General features: G+C 40.5%; 1 protein-coding gene across 6 annotated transcripts in view; it reads left to right on the top strand.

Moving 5' to 3' along the window:
- Nucleotides 1-15,674, top strand: part of RAF1 (Raf-1 proto-oncogene, serine/threonine kinase) — a 39,570-nt gene that overhangs the window by 1,513 nt on the left and 22,383 nt on the right. For 4 of the 6 annotated variants that reach the window (XM_057381934.1, XM_057381935.1, XM_057381933.1 and 1 more), the window contains exon 2: nucleotides 8,750-8,805. The exons of 1 other annotated variant lie outside the window; for it this stretch is intronic. The gene's annotated coding sequence lies outside the window, so the exon portion shown is untranslated. Of the gene's footprint in view, nucleotides 1-8,749; nucleotides 8,806-10,236; nucleotides 10,313-15,674 lie in introns of those variants that run through there. One more of the 6 variants, XM_057381936.1, reaches the window with a different exon arrangement.

Genomic DNA, 15,674 nt, shown 5'->3' with positions numbered 1-15,674 from the left:
GGCCTGGCCTCCTCGGGTCCCCGCTGTGCTGCTGCAACCTTGTTCCTCCTGCACTTCCAGCGGGGCTCCCTGACCCTCTTGTGATTCATAGTCTGCTGAACGGGGAGTAGCAAACACCTTCACGTGTGTATCAGCATAACTGAATTCTTTCTGCTCGGGCATTCTTTGGTTTGAATTGCCTGCTTGCTGATTTTTTGCAACTTAAATTCAATTAGAAAAAACACATTTGCCAGAAGGAGTAATTGTTTCATGTCCTGATTCTTGCAAGCTGTTCATCCTTGCCATGTAGCCAGTGTTGTTCCTGCAGGGCTCCARGCTTGTGCTGTTTCCTGCCTCTCTTTATCTCTAGCCTGGCTGCACACACCAATAACCTGCCTGTACCACTCCTCTCTGTTGTTCATCTTGCCTGTGCCAGGCCAAATGACTCGTGTAGAACTGTTTTCCTTCTTAGCCTTGAAGTGACATCCATGAATACAGGGACCTTAGCTGGGCYGGTGAGACTGCCAAACCAGTGGGATTGCTGCAGCACATTGTGTGTTCCAGCTGCAGCTGGAGGTTGTAGGTGTGCAGAACCAGAAAGRTCTACAGTGGAGTAAAATTCAGAATCTTTCCAAAACTGAAGCCAAYGTAAAATATCTGAAAAGGTCTTTTATTTGAATGCTTCTGAAAAATTCTGCTGCAGATATTACCTGAAAGATCACTGCATCATGTCAAACTAGTATATCATTGGATGGGCATGCTTTTTCTTCAGGAGCTGTCTGCAGTGTTGGTGCAGAARGAGAGATGGAGTTGATGAATGTGAGAGTTAATTCCAGGCAATTCACTTCAGTCTTTTCTGGGGACACCCACTCAGAATGGAAGTGGCTTTAGTTTGGTTTGTGTTAATGAGAATTTTCTGCAGGCAAACCCTAAGGCTGCAATTAATCATGAAAGAAGTAGGGATTTGGATGTGTGCTCATGAAATGAATATGGTGACTGATTAATGTACTAAGCAATTTAATCTTAGATTATTAAATCAGAAGTCAAGTAGCATCRTTGAGTTGGGGCAGTGATGCTTTCAGAGACCTGGAATATGTTTTTCATACTTTTTGTTGCTATTCCTAATATCTTCAGGACTAGACAACTTACTGTGCAACACTGCTGATTAACCTGCTTTGAAAGAAAAACTGGAAGTAGCAGAGAAAATGCATTTTTTTTCCTAAGGAAGATCTAAACCTTATATTTTTCAGTTGAATTCCTTTTCCATTTTTTTATTCTTAACCGACAGTGCATTCTCTTCAAATTACATATGAAGTCACTGCTGTCTCAGGGCCTGAACTTACTACATCRTATTAAAATAACTCATTTTCTAAACCACAGACATGACCCACGGAAATCATTGGTCAGCACTTCTTGGTACGCTAAATCAGCAGKAATTTCTTCTGGGACATGTACTCCCCTCCTCCCCCCAGATTATTTATGTGTCTCTTTGCACTATTGGAAAACCAGGAGTTTAGAAGAAAACCAAGTTTTCCTTGTTGGAAAATATTAAATTCAGAGCTGTTGGTTTTCAAGCCCTCCTGTAGGATATGGGAACCAGAAGCTGCTAGGTTGAATAATTTCACATGAAGAAGCCTTCAATCAGGTTTCAGTGCAGGAATTGAGTTGATGCACTCACTCCATACCTCTGTGTTTGTGATAGAGGATGTTTAAATTGTTTCTGTGTTGCTGATTAAGTTAGAGCAAATGAGCTGACACAGTCTAGTTCAGTGCAGGTTGATATTTGGGTCTCTGCTGCACGCGCACTGCCCTTTTCTGTGCTGCCAAAGTCATTCCCTTTGCCACATCTCTGTCCCACCTCCAGCACCTCTTGCTTTCCTTAAACACCTCCCAGTTGTTTTCCTCCTCCCCTTCCCGTGTTGTCACAGTTCTCCTACTGCTTCCCTGAGCTGGCAGCCGGCAGGATGGAGAGATTTCCTTGGCTTTGGGCTCCTCAATGGGGATGTGCTCTTGTTGTGGTGCCCTTGCTGATGGAGAGCAAGGAATTCTTCCATCCTTTGGCTTCCTATTTCTGTGTCCTGTGGAACATCCTATTGGTGCCWCTGCCTAATTTCAGCTGAAATGAGAAATACCCCAGAGTTGCTGGAGGAGAGGCAGGACAGCTGGGTGCCATGATCACCTAACACACAGTTGCCTAGGGAACAAGGACTGTTGTTCTGGATTTCCAAAACTTTCATGGCAATTCAGGTAGAAGGAAATGAATAATTGCAAATTGATGATTGTGTTGTAAGAAATAAGTTCCCAGACCATCTTTTAAATTAAAACCACAGAAATGTAGAGAGTGGGTAATAAGATATAGTATTCAGTGTTCTATTTATAATAAAAACATGAAATTGCCTAAGTCAAAATTWTCTTTATATGGGGAAGTAACAGAAATCATCAAGACAAGGTTAAAACTTGTGATTTACCAGATTTCAAGTATGGTGGTTGAAGCATRATTTTGGTAATTTTTATATATATTTAATTTGTAAACAGATGTGTTTATATCTACATTGCACCAATTTTGATTGATTTTGTGTAATTTTTTTTGTGCAAAACCCTTTTATATTTTCTGGTATGAAATATATCCAATGTGTATTGAATAAGGTTGTGGAAACAGTTGATCAGCCCTGCAAATTGAAAGGAGTTGATGTAACAGTAGGAACTTGGGTAAAAAATTCTAACTATTTTAGCAATGAGCATGCATTAGCTCATGGCTTTTGAGACAGCATGAAGTAGATACAATTTATTCTGCATGGGCAATCCATGTTTAGTGATGTTCTTATTTTTTCTGAAAAGAAAGTCTGTTTTGGCCCAAGTTCTGTGCATAATTCTCCGAGTTCTGCTGGCTCTTGCTGTGTGTGCTGTTTTTTTGTAAACAACGTTTTTGCTTTGAAAAGCAGCTGGCGCACGTTTATTCCTTTAGTGACTTGAATATTGTGTTTGTACTATAAATGTCATCTGTTTTACACAGAGTTGATTTTATTGCAGCAGTGTGTACTGACCTTTTACAGTTTAATAGAATATGGTCATCTTGTGTACTGAAATGCTGCAGAGCACACAGCAGATGAGGATAAACAAAGTGCTGGTCTTGAGTCATTTGTAAATGAGAAAAGCATTTTCTTCSTAGACTTCAGAGCTAAGAATTAGCTGATAATTAATATGTAGAATGTTTACATAAGTGAGTATCCWTTTTTCAGGGTTTTAAGTCATGTAGTCCATGGGATTGAATTGTGATTTTCCATTGGGTTTTGCTTGCTCCTGGGGAATGACARGCTTTTTGGAGGTAAGCTTTTAACRGCAAAAGTCTGGATTTGTGTAGAACAGCAGGGTGGCAAGTGTAGGTCACTGGGTTTATTTGCAGTTGCAGGTGTGGCAGCTCTGCCGTTTCTTCTGTGGAGCTCCAAACGCATCCTGRGTGCAGGAGCAGAGCAGAACAACAGCACACAGTTCAATCAGAGCTGTTTAACTTCAGGCAAAAGGGTTCCAGAATTGCCTTGCAAATAATCTGTGCATGTGGTGAGCCTGTAAGTGACTGTGCCATGTTTTCTGTGCACTATCTGGAGATCTGCAGCTGCTGAGACCTGTATCTCCAGCTCCTCTGATCCGACCCCCCTTTTATGTTGCAGTTTCGTTTCTCAGTGCAGTCTTTCCACTCGCTGTGTTGTGGCTCTGCAGATGCTGCCTTGATTACGGGGTGCTGCTGTTTTCCCTCGCTGCTGATCCAGTGCTTCATCGCAGATTTATCTCACATTTCGTACCTGCCTTTGGTTTGCCCCTCAAATGYTTCGTTTCTGACAAGCAGCTGACAAAAGGGCGTTAATTAATGGGGCATTCCGATGCAAAGACGTAGTATCGGTTCGAGCAGTTGAGCCATTGGTGTATTTTTAGTTCATAGGCAGAGGGAGGTTGCTTCACTAACTCGCAGCTGGGTGTGGTGTGGGGTTAACCAGATTAATTAAAGCTGGCTCAGAGGTTCAGGCTTTAAAAAATGGCTCTGAGCCCCCATTATAGTCTTCTGTTACATAAATTTTTTTACCATATAGCAAGCTGGAGTTCTGAAAGCGAGGATTTTAGGAATAGTGAGCTGAGAGATTAACGAGAGGGAGATGCAGGACAGTGCACAGCTAGAAGAAAGATGTCTCTAATGCCTTTGTAGGGAAGACATTGAGGGTATATAGAAAATTTTAACATAACACCAGTCTTTTTTTTTTTCCTGTAATGTGTTTTACTTTGCGTGCAGTGTATGTCCCTGTCAGCTCCATCAGTAATTTGTGCTGGCTTTTGGATATTCCACTTTCTTGTTCTCAGCCGTTTAAGTGTGTTTGCTCAAAGTCTGGTTATGCTTTTCAGTATTTTATAGGGGTACTTCAGTCTACTAGCTCACCACAAAAGGCACTGCACTCTCTGACTAAAGACTCTCTCTTTACTCACTTGCTGCCTGTGGTAGAGATGACTAAATTATTGTTCCTTTTTCTTTATCATAATTTTCTTTATGTGCAACAAACTTGTGAGATTTCTACCTAAGTGGAGAAACTGAAGTAGCTTGGTGAGATAGTCGAAGATGAATGTTTTGTTTGCATGGAATTGTTGCAGAAATGTGGGAACACAGAGGGAGAATTCTACAAAGCAGGGCACTTGTAAGGAGGATCATTAGACAGGAAGCTTCAATGGTGGAAATTTTGTTGCTGGGAAGAAAAAAATACTGGTTAATCATAGTTCAGTTTAAAAAATATAATCCTGATTTGTTGCTAYCCMAAAAATGCTATTTATWTTGTTTCTAAATCATTTGCRTAGAAAGTACAGTATTAAAAGTTTATTATAAATGAGAAAGTCAGGTGGATTTTGATTCCACCTAATGTGGCGATAAGAGACCCTGTAATTACCTCTCGGGCTTTCACCTGAAAAGCTGCTTTTTGATACGTGATAAGTTTAAACAACCCCAAGTTTGGTTTAGAAACTGTTCTAAAGTTTCTCTGAAAGTTTCTCATATTTAWGACATAGGGTATGACTCCACCTTCACAGTCTGTAAGGTATTTTTAATTCCTGAAGTTCAGAACTCATATAGCAATTGTTAATTCCAAGACTACTATTGGGTTAATGTTTTCCTTATTTTGATGATTTTTGATATAAATTGAATTCCTGCAGATCGAATTGATTGTATAAGCCCATTAAAATATTTTTATCAGTTCTTTATTTGTGCATTTCTGTTGTAATTGGGTGTGTTTGTTTTGTGTGGTTTTTTTTTGGTTTTTTTTTTGGTGAAACCTGTGTTGTAAAACTCATGCATTAAAAGTGTGACAAAAGTGTCTAAATTCTCTCTACTCAATTTGCATGAGGCTCATGTTTACTTCTTAGGATAAACGCACAGCACTGGGGCCACTGTGTGCAAATATCAAACATCTGTCACTATTCCAGCACTTTCAGGTTTAAGGAGAGGTAAATTTGTTGATGATCAGTCAGTTTTTCTTAGACTGAGGCAGMAAAGTGTGAGAGTACCTGTCCAAGCTCGGTGATCCCTCCTTTTTSCAAGCTTTCTTTTCCCTTAGTATCTACCTCCCAAAACTTTGGAAAGCTGTGTYCAATCAATCCCAATCTGTAGCATGAGCAGGCAGGAACCTGTTTGTGGTGTTGGAGATTGGGAGGGTTCTGGTTTCCCTGGTGCCTAATTGGAAAGCTAAGCAGTTTTGGTCACCTGGAAGTCAAGCTGCTGGCTATGGAACAGAGTCTCTTCTAGTAAAACAACATTTCTGCCTTTGTTTGATCACTGCTCTCGCAGTTTAAATGTTCAGGTTGTGATGATTGTTATCTTTATATGGAAAAGTGGAAAAACCCCGTTCAGAGCTCAGTGCTGGGGAAGGGCTGTTCCAGGCTGGTTGGTCTGCAAAAATGGGATACATGGAGTTCTTTAGAGGATGGGTCGTGTGGCTGGCAGAGAATGGAGTAAATTAAGGAGCTTTCAGTGTGCTGCAGCCAAAAGGAGAGATGAAGTGTGCAAGCCTCTAATTTTATGCTGACATTTGAGAAGRAATAGCCTGTATTCTGAATGACATCATCCCTCTGTGCTAAACGGTTTGCAGCAGGTAGAAAGCTTACCCAGGCAATAACAGTGTGCTGCAGCAGAGGCTTGGTGTCAGAGTGATACAGTGGATTGATTTCAGCCCAGAGACAGGGCCAGAGCTTACTCTTAGATTTCTCCAGCCTTTTAAGTTGACTGTGTAACTCACTCTCTGGCAATCAAGAGGTTATAAAAAGAGAGCCAGCTGATGTTGCAATGTAAGCACTGCCCATGTAGTGGAAAGACTGTCCTTTGGCATGTTCACTGCTACTATTTTTACCTATTCCAGTAAGATCTGCCCTTGTGATGTTGGATTACAGGACAGTACCTGGAATAATTTTACCAAAGTTCTGTATGCTCTGAAGAAAATTTTCAATAATATCRGGCAGATTGACACTGAAACTGTTTTATTTGTGGTGACAGAAGAAAAAATATTTTTCAGTATAATACTATAGCTGTGACTACAAGAGATTCTTTCATTTTTGTATGCATATTTTATGTCTGGCAGGGTTTTTTGTTTTGTTTTTTTTTTAATTTTGGGTTTCTTTGTATATTGATTGTTTTGTCTTTCTCAGTTTCTCATGTGGAGACTTTAAATAGGCAATGTGAATTTTAGGGACAGGGGATTAACAGCGTAGCCCAGCAGTAAGTGTACTAGGAGGTTTTTGTCCTAACTTATAGAAGACCAGGCTGATTTTGATTAAATTTTAATTTGGTGATTCTTTTACACTATAGGAAATGTTTTTTCTGGGATAGGTTTATCAGCACTGCCAGTGACAAAATGCTCTATCTATCCAAATATTTGTAGTGGAAAGTGGAGCAAACAGCAAGAATTTCCTGACAGTGAAACCCTGGGGTTCAGTGGTACAAGTATCATACAYAGATGTGTGACTGCTGGAATCACCRTGCYGAAATGTTGGACATATCTCAAATACAAGGTGTATTTTCTAAAGTCATCAGCATCTACAGTTCAGAAGTGATTGACAGCCCTGAAACCCAAACCTCAAGGTTTTGTCCTGCCTCTTTGTGCATTTAGGAGTACATTTGTGGCAGAATTGTTCCAAAGCAGTGGTTTGACACCAAAGTGTGATGAGTGATCAACTTGTGCGAGTTCAGCATTCCCCTTACAGGCCCCTGCTGGCCTTGCTCCTTCTYCTCAGTGCAGCTCAGGTGGAAATCCTGCAAGCAGGCCAACTTCCTCCAGGACGGGGATTTTCTTCTCCCTTGGCTTTGCCATTGTCTTAGGTGAACAATTCTACTTCTCAGGTCTAATTGAATCTCACATCTGCAGTAACAGCTGGGATTTTTGGCAAATCTCTTAAACCCTTGTTGCCAGTTCTGTTAGCAAATGTTCTTACTGACTTTCTTTGCCACGTGTCTCATCTGTCAAGAAAAAGAAATAATTTTTCCTGCCTTGAAACTGTTGYTTTGGTGGCAGATGAAATACTGCACCTGCTTCTTCAACCCATCACACTAGTTTTGTGCTGTGCTGTCTCTTCYTGATTTATGTATGAGATTGCTTTTTTTCTTCTGGCTGATTTTACAGTAAAGATGTTTTGGGTTTTCATTCTGTAAAGCTTCTACCCTACCCCATCAATTTTCTCTCCTCTTTTTCATATAACATTACCATTTTACTGACTCATCTTCTTCTGTTGTGTTTGGTTATAACTCAAGATCTCACCTTTTCCTCTGGTGTGAGAAAAACAGAATTATTTTCTTCCCCCCAGTCTCCCTGCTTATCTTTTTCCATGATGGAAGCCATATTCACAATCTTTTGTGTGCCACATTCCTTAGTGTTTGTTGTAGACGGGTGTGCTAGGTAGTAAGCAGAGTAAATTCACAATTCAGATGTAAAGAGATTTTGCTTTTATAATGAGTAATATGGCTCAAGGTAGAGGTTCCAAAGCATTCATCTGTTTTTTTTTTTTTTAATCTTCGGGAGTTTGCTGTCCTGGTAAAATCATTGCAGCCTGTTTTTATTTGTTCATTTTATTTTTTCCCCACCTGCTCTGTCCAGCAGAGAGCATACKCCTAATCAAAAGTACCAAAAGTGAGCTGACAATATAACATCTCTTCTTGATTTTTTCTTGTGTACTTTCTTGTATTTCGTATAAAGACATGAGGAAGCTGGGGCTGCTTGGTCTGGAGAATGAAAAGCTTTGTGGGGGAGGATCCCATCAGGATTTCTTCAGCTTCCCTAGGAATTCTTACAGTTGGTGCTTTTATGCAAGATACAGAGAGCCTTCAGAAGCCTCACTGCTTGTTACTGTTTGTTTGTTTTGTCTCCAAGTTTTGTCAACCTTTGTGAGTCAGCAAGGTGTGTGTCTAAGTGAGGAACTGGTGTGTAAGAAGAGTATTCAACTCTGACTTAATTTTTACTTCACTGAGTTTTCAGCTGTGAAAGACTTTTATAATGTTCTGGAATAAGAAGGAGATGCTGTTGGCTGGGTGGCATTTGGTTGTCCTGCAGTCTGGCCATGCACACTGTGTCTCTGAAATACTGCATGGAAGAATGAAAGGCTGGCAGACCTGAAAATGCTTCAAGTAGAAGGATAATTTATCACTCATGTAACTCACAAAATTAATTTTTTAAAAAATTTTTTGGTATATAGTATGTGTCTGTGTTTGTCTGTTAAAATGTAACTATCTTCTTGTTTTTGTTACTTTCCACAGATGATGTGCTTTGTCCTTTTGTCATAGGACTTCATTTGCTGAAAGGAAAACCAAAGGTATAACTTCCTCTTGTTACTTTTCCCTTCCTCCTTATTCTGCCCCATTCTTTCTTTGGAGATGCCTGAACCTTTCCTGGGGGAAGGGAAACTCAGCTCAGCCAAGCTCTGTCCTTGTATTCCTGCACTGCTGCTAAAATTCACTTTTTGTTCTTTGAAAAAGTGCCGCAAAATTGATATAGTCCCTACAGGGTTTGCTTTATCAGAAGTGTATATTTAACTTAAGCTCTTAATTTAGTCAGTCTCCTTGGGTATTTACTTTGCAGGGGAAAAGCCCTTCCTCAGTTTAGAACTTCAGCTCTTGATATTTGCCTGTCTTCTCCAAACAGCATTTGCCTTCCCACACCACTGCAGATCTGTTGGGAATACCCCAGACCTAATGTAAATCATGTCTGTGACATTATCTTAAAACTCTACCTCTGAAACAAAAAGGCTGGTGTGGCACTTTATTTAATACCTAAAAACCCACCCAAACCAGAACTGTAATTGTATGGATGTATTTAATAAGATAATGTAAGATAGAGTTAAAATGGAGCATAATTTCTCTTTGTAGGCTCTCAGGACAGTAAATATTTGCTGTAGTCTTAAGTAATTTTTGTTATATGCAGCCTTTCGTTTTTAAGTATGTTCYGTTTTTATTTGCCATTTTATTCAGGTTTCTTTGCAAATACAGGCGCATACAAACCAAGAAAATAAAGTTAGAGCTCTCCAGGCATTATGTTCTGGAAAGATATATTCAGTTGTTCCCAGTTGCATTTTATTATAAAATACAAGGGAGCATCCTTTGTTCTATCTTCTGCAGAAGATCTCTCCAGGCCCTTTGCAAGCGTGGTGTGGTGTTCTTGTCTCAGTGCCCTGCCCTCTGCCCCTCTGTATGTTGTTTCCATGCTCCAGCTCTTGGAATCACATTATTGACCTCCACGTGGCACTGCAGGTCTGGCACAGAGCCCACATTTCATCAAATCAGTTTATTGGCTGAAAGCTGCCCTGAGTGAGTGCAGGGAGCACCTGGCTCTTGGGCAGGCTGCACTAGTGCATCCTATTGTGACTGTAATTATAATTAGATAATTTATAATAAGATAATTTAGCATTGCCTGGTGCTTTGCAATGGTGTTGCACAGTACCATGCAGGCTCTCTGTGCAGCTTGCCCTGAGCACAGCTCCCAGCAGCTTCTTTAATACTCCTCAGGCTGTTCCCTCTSAGCTTTGCTGTAAATCTGGGGTGTTCTCAGTGCTGCTGTCCTCAGTGTTGCTTCATTTCCTACACGCGACTGAGGACAGAGCCAGAAATTCCTTGTGCTGAGGTTCTCAGTCACTTTTTTGTTTAATCCTTGAGAACTTGTGTGGGAAGGGCATTTGTTGGATTGCTGACATTTGAGTAACTTTTTTCATCCTTGCTGTAAAGTGGATGAGTTCCAGGCRACTGCAAACACAGTTTGGGGCTTTCAGACTGGAAACAATTGGAGCATGAGCTAGTGCAGAATGCAAATAGGCACATGGCTGGAAGGTATGTACACTTGATTGAGAGACTGGGGGGAAAAAAAAAGGCTTCTCCAAAGTGTTCTGGCCATGTAAAGACAAAACACTTGTCCTATGCTGTCTGCAGTGCAAGGCTCACTTTAGAGATCTCTCTGCAAATCTCCCTCTGGAGGATTCTCCTGTGAAAAATTTRACGTTATGACAAAGAAACAAGAAATCTGAGTGACAAGACTGTCATGTAATTTGATTCTGATACAATTAGCTGGAAGAAAGCAGTGTTCAGTGCTTTTTGTTTCTAATAATGAGTTTGAATTTGTTGAATTAAAATGAGCACTTCTTAAATATCACTTCAGTTTGGATAGTCTTCATTATGTTAAGAGCACATTAGATTAAAAAATCATGAAATGTTACACTAAAATAAGTGGAAGTTTTATTCCATGGCAGAGTTCTGGTGCTTTCTTAGAAAAACTTGTACAAAATGTATGTGCAGCGTTTGTGTACTTGCCTTGCTTGCTTTCCTTTCTTAGTTGTTCAGTAACAATTTCATAAACTTTGTGAATCTGTATCAACTCAGCAGCTGTACTTCAGTCCAATTTAGAAACATTCTGATTGTTCAGAAATATTTACTGCATTTTTCTTTTTACCCGGGATTGGTTTTTTGCTTTGGGAAAGGGAAGGATCTGGATTCTGTATCCCTCTTTTAGATAAGGGTGTTCAGTGCCCCTGTTTCTCTAACGTAGGAATTTAGTTTTTCTAGGAAAACTTAGAACTCCACATTTGAATTTCACTGAAATATTATGTGGAAAGAAATGGGTGGCTGCCATGGGAATGATCTGTGTGGAAAGGACAAACAAACATATCTTCCTAAGAACTGGCTGGGAAAAGTAGCCTGGAGCTGTTACAACCAACAGAGAGCAGGCACAGGGTGGCCAAAGGTGCAGATTGTTTTGGTGACAAATTCCTGTTAAGCAGAGCCCAAAGTACAGCTGCTGCAGCCAGGTAGTCTGACTTGGTTTGTGCTTACAAGCCAGAGTTTCACTCTGAAAGTAGCTTTTAGCTACCAAAAGCCACTAATCTTGCAAATTAATAAATCTGAAAGCAGATTGAGAGTTGTATTGCTTATGTTTTCCTTATTGTAAAGCCCACCTGTTGGAAAATTAATGTTATTTCTTTCCTTAAATACTTTAAAGTCCCATTAGCAACTTGAAGGCTGAAGTAGTGACTAAGAACAGAATGGTTCTGATAAATAAAGAAAAAGAGGAGAAAAGATACTTCCAAGATAAGAACAACAGAGGCAGAAATTGTATGTGTYTCAGTACTGGTTGTTTTTTGTTTTTTTTTTTTCCTGAGCACTGACATTTCCTTCTGTTAATTTTTAATTTTGTCAGTTGTRTTAGGGAGGAGTTTGCTTTTTGACATTGATCTCTTAAAATGAAGGACGTATGAAGGAAAAACACCAGCCTTGTAGATGTTAGAGGGATCTGYCTGGGTTGTTACACTGATCCTAACTGATGCCTGCGTCTGTATTTCCATGGATCACAGCTTTATTTATTAATACAGGAATGGTTCCACATTTATCTTCTACTGCTTCAAAAAGCTACTTTAAAAAAAYACTGCTATCACAACAGAGATTTGTCTGGCTTGAATTTCTGTTCTTCCCCCAGATAATTGGTCACCCAAGCAATATTAAATCGGTTCCTGTATGGGAGGAGAAAAGGCTGCAGTTAAATGGATSACTGATCTTTTTGTGTCAGAGATGAAACCTTTTCTTATAACCAGCTTTTCAAGCTTTTATTTACTGACACAAGTGTTCAGCTTGAAATGTATTCTGGACTTTGTTCTGTGCTATTTTGCCTTTGCAGATATATTCCATGAAACACGACTGTGACTGCTAATTATTTGTGTGGATAAAAATGGCAGCTCGTGTGTGTGTGTTGGGAGGGGGATCTGTTTTGACAYGTTTATAAAAGTTTCCGTGTTTGTTCTAGAAAAAAAATGGACTGAGTACCTTAACTCTGTAGTGAGAGGAATTCAGCTTYGTAGCCTGTGAACTTTCAGGCTGCTTCATTGCAAATTTTGGCATTTCTTAGGGAGGGAGACTGAAATTTTTACGGTTCAGACCAGCAATTTGTCCTGGTCCTGGAAAACAAGCAACTTCCAGTACCTTTTGAATGGGATTGAATGACATGAATGTATTGATTGTGTATGAGTGACTGATCTCCAGGAATTYGTTCCTGTCAGATGTGCACATTCCRTAGCTGYTCCGTGCTTTTGGTTTAGTACTTGTTCTAATGATTCATTAGCAGAATCTCTAATGTATGCAAAAAGCACTAATGAAAAGTGCAGTCTTGGTCACAGTGTGTGCACTATTCCTGGGGGACTTCTTACAGGGGTAAATGACCTTATTTTTCTGCTTAGGCTGAACATTTAATATGAAACCAATCAGTATCAGTTTCCCRGCAGTCCTGGATCTGCAAGAGGACTGATGTACTTTAATATCTTAAAATATTCTCTGAATGCTGCAGTTGCAGTTTTTCAGTTGTAGAGGGGCTGTTTGAAGTAATTTTCATGAAAGTGATGAGCTGCAGGAAGAAAAGATTTAAAGAAATTTTTCAGAAAGATTCATGAGAACATCCAGCTGGCAGTAGATTATTTGAGCATGGCATAAACATAAATCCAGTGTTTGGTAATGATTATGTTTCAGAAATGTGCTTGCAATTAATGTAAAGAAAGGAAAGCTAGTTTCTCTACAATAGACAAACTAAAAAGAATATATTTATGAAGGCATCATTGTAAAATCTTTCCTTCTTCATTTTAAATTTTCTCTTTACAACATAGTTTCAGTTATCTTTTCACTGGAGAGAATTGATGTGGATCTTGGAGGAGGTGGAGTAAATGAGTGTAGTGAGTAAAAATGCCTTTAATCAATTACTGCTTGGAGCAAAGTACCCAAAGGGAGTAAACAAATTGACGCCAGGGCCCAGGTTCCAGGACACTGCAGGGAGGGCTGTGCTCTGCACATGAATTATCTGTTCGGGTGAACTCAAACCTGTATGCAGAGATAATCTGCCTGCTTTGTTCTGCTGTTGTGCTGGTTCAGTGTTCTCTGAAGGAAGCAGAAATCGTGTGTGGTTGTGCAGTATTAGGTTGTATCACAAAATGTTATGTTTTGTCAGCTCAAAAGTGATCTGTTAATTGCCATATTAATTCTCATCCCTGTGCATGCAGTGAGGTGCTGGAGTTCCATGGAGATAGTTTTGTGTATATTCATGTAATTTTTAAGCCAGCTTTCTTTGCACTGGAGGGCAGGGGAAAGGTGTAAGTCATTTTAAAATTATCTCCTAAGCAGCAGCAGCTTTTCTGACTGGCTATTCCTCCATTATAATAATCATAGGGGAATAAGGCTTGAGATGTGCACATGGCTGCCCATGCACTGGCAGAATTGGAGAACACTCCAATTCTGTTCCTGGCCCGAGTGAAGAGGTTTGTGGTGCCCTGGAACCGYTGTCACCCACAGAAGGTTGTCTCTGAAGAGCTGTGACACTCAGCAGCAGCAAATTTGCGCTGTTTCTTCAGCGAGCTCCACCTTTCCAGCTGCAAGCCCTTGTACACTGGATTCCAGAGCAGGTTTAGCAACTTTCATCAGGGATTCCCTGTCTCTCCCCAGGAGACTGAATATCTGTTAAACTTTTCTTTCTTCTCCCCTGCCCCTCCACCCTCAGGCCACTTGACAGGTTTTTGTCAGCTCCAGGCCAGGTCTGACCTCTGTTCTCATCTTTTCCCTTCAGTGGCTTCTCCTCCCTGAGTGCACAGCAGCACCCCGAGTTTAGGAAGGAAGGAGGGCTTAGATTGGTGTGTGAGATACATCCATTTTCTGGGAAAAGAACTCTCCACATTTTGTGAGCAAACCCAGACTGCTAGGGGCTCAATCCTCAGCCAAAAAAAGATGGCAAAATCCCTCTGGTACAGGACAGTGGTGAGAGAGAGCAGGGTGTTACTGGAGGAGAGGATTGTGCCAGACATGGCCAGTCCTGAGACTGTCCAGCGCTCACTGAGGCAAAGATCCTGGGAGAGAAGGATGCAAATGCCTAATTAAAGATAGAACTGACATTTGGATTTACAGACGGCTGATAGCAGTTGCTGTCTGTGTTTTTCTGTACGTGCAACAACCTTAAAATATATTCCTGTGATCTTCCCTGGTAGGCTGTGCTTCAGTGTGCTGTGTTTGGGAGAAAGAATACCCTGAGAGCAGGGAAGTAACTTCGTGGGTATGAAACTTTTGTCAAAATGCAAGTGTGAATTTTGTCATTTCCTGGTTTCTCTGGAATTTTTCAGGAAATGTTGGCAGCATATCAAAGTATTATATTTAAAGGCTGTAGTGTTGGGGTGTTGTCAACTCAGATCTGCAGGGACAGCAAGGGGGTTTTGATGGCTGCCYTGCTATTCCTTATCTCGCTTCTCAGCAGAGAGAACCAGTTGAGCTCCTCTTGTTTTGTCTCATGTGTTACCTGGAAGGGTGAAACAAAGGAGTTTYCCATAGGGATTAAGTTAAGAGAAGCTCTCTAGGTTTCATCTTTCCCCTCTTCTCTAATGGTTAATCCCAGTTTTTATTGCTGCCGTCTAAGCAGTTATCCTTTCAGCTGCCCATGTGCAGTTAGATGGGTGTTGTACCTGAACATAACTTGTTTTTCAGTTTCTGATGCCTGACAGTAGGGCGRTGCTTAGGAATTGAGATATTGCAGTAGCTTGAGATATTGTATGTGTGATGAACTTGGTTTTTTTCCTCAGTTTTATCTCTGCCATTTTTCAGAATGTCTTGGTGTCTTCCTCATTCTCTCTTACACCAAATATAAAACTCTTGTTATTTATGTGCCATAGATGAAAAAAAATCCAAGTGTGCTGTTAGATTTYGATTGGACATTGAGTTTAAATATTACTGACATTTAAATACTTTGRACCTTTGAACAACTGGACCTACACATCTGATGGATTCAGGAATGCCAGGAATTGGCAGGAGGGAAGGTTGTTACTGTGTACCTTGTCAGTGAAGGGGGTGTTCAGGAACTGACTGAAAGTTCCCTTTGAGGTTGAGTTCTGCTGCTCTGGGTTTTGCATGCGATGGTAATGACTTCACCTAAACCAAACCTTTCTCTGGAACTTCGGTGTTAGATTTCCTTTCTGGCTGCTGGGTTTAGGTCTGGAGCAAAGTTACTTGTAAATCCAGCTATGGCTTTTCAGAGCTATGCTGTGAGGGAAAACACTCTGAAATTCAGCTTATCCTTCTGGGCACCCCAGAATGGACACTTAACACTAGTTGAGGTATGTTTTTATCCAAGAATTCAGTTGTTTTAACTTTTGAACTGAAACAAACACCATTGGCTCTTCTCTGA

This window comes from Malurus melanocephalus, unplaced genomic scaffold, assembly GCF_030028575.1.
Source record: "Malurus melanocephalus ecotype Western Australia unplaced genomic scaffold, MMel_1.1 scaffold_542, whole genome shotgun sequence".
Taxonomy (NCBI): domain Eukaryota; kingdom Metazoa; phylum Chordata; class Aves; order Passeriformes; family Maluridae; genus Malurus; species Malurus melanocephalus.
The sequence above is the reverse complement of the archived record's forward strand: the minus strand, read 5'-3'. Positions and strand labels throughout refer to the sequence as shown.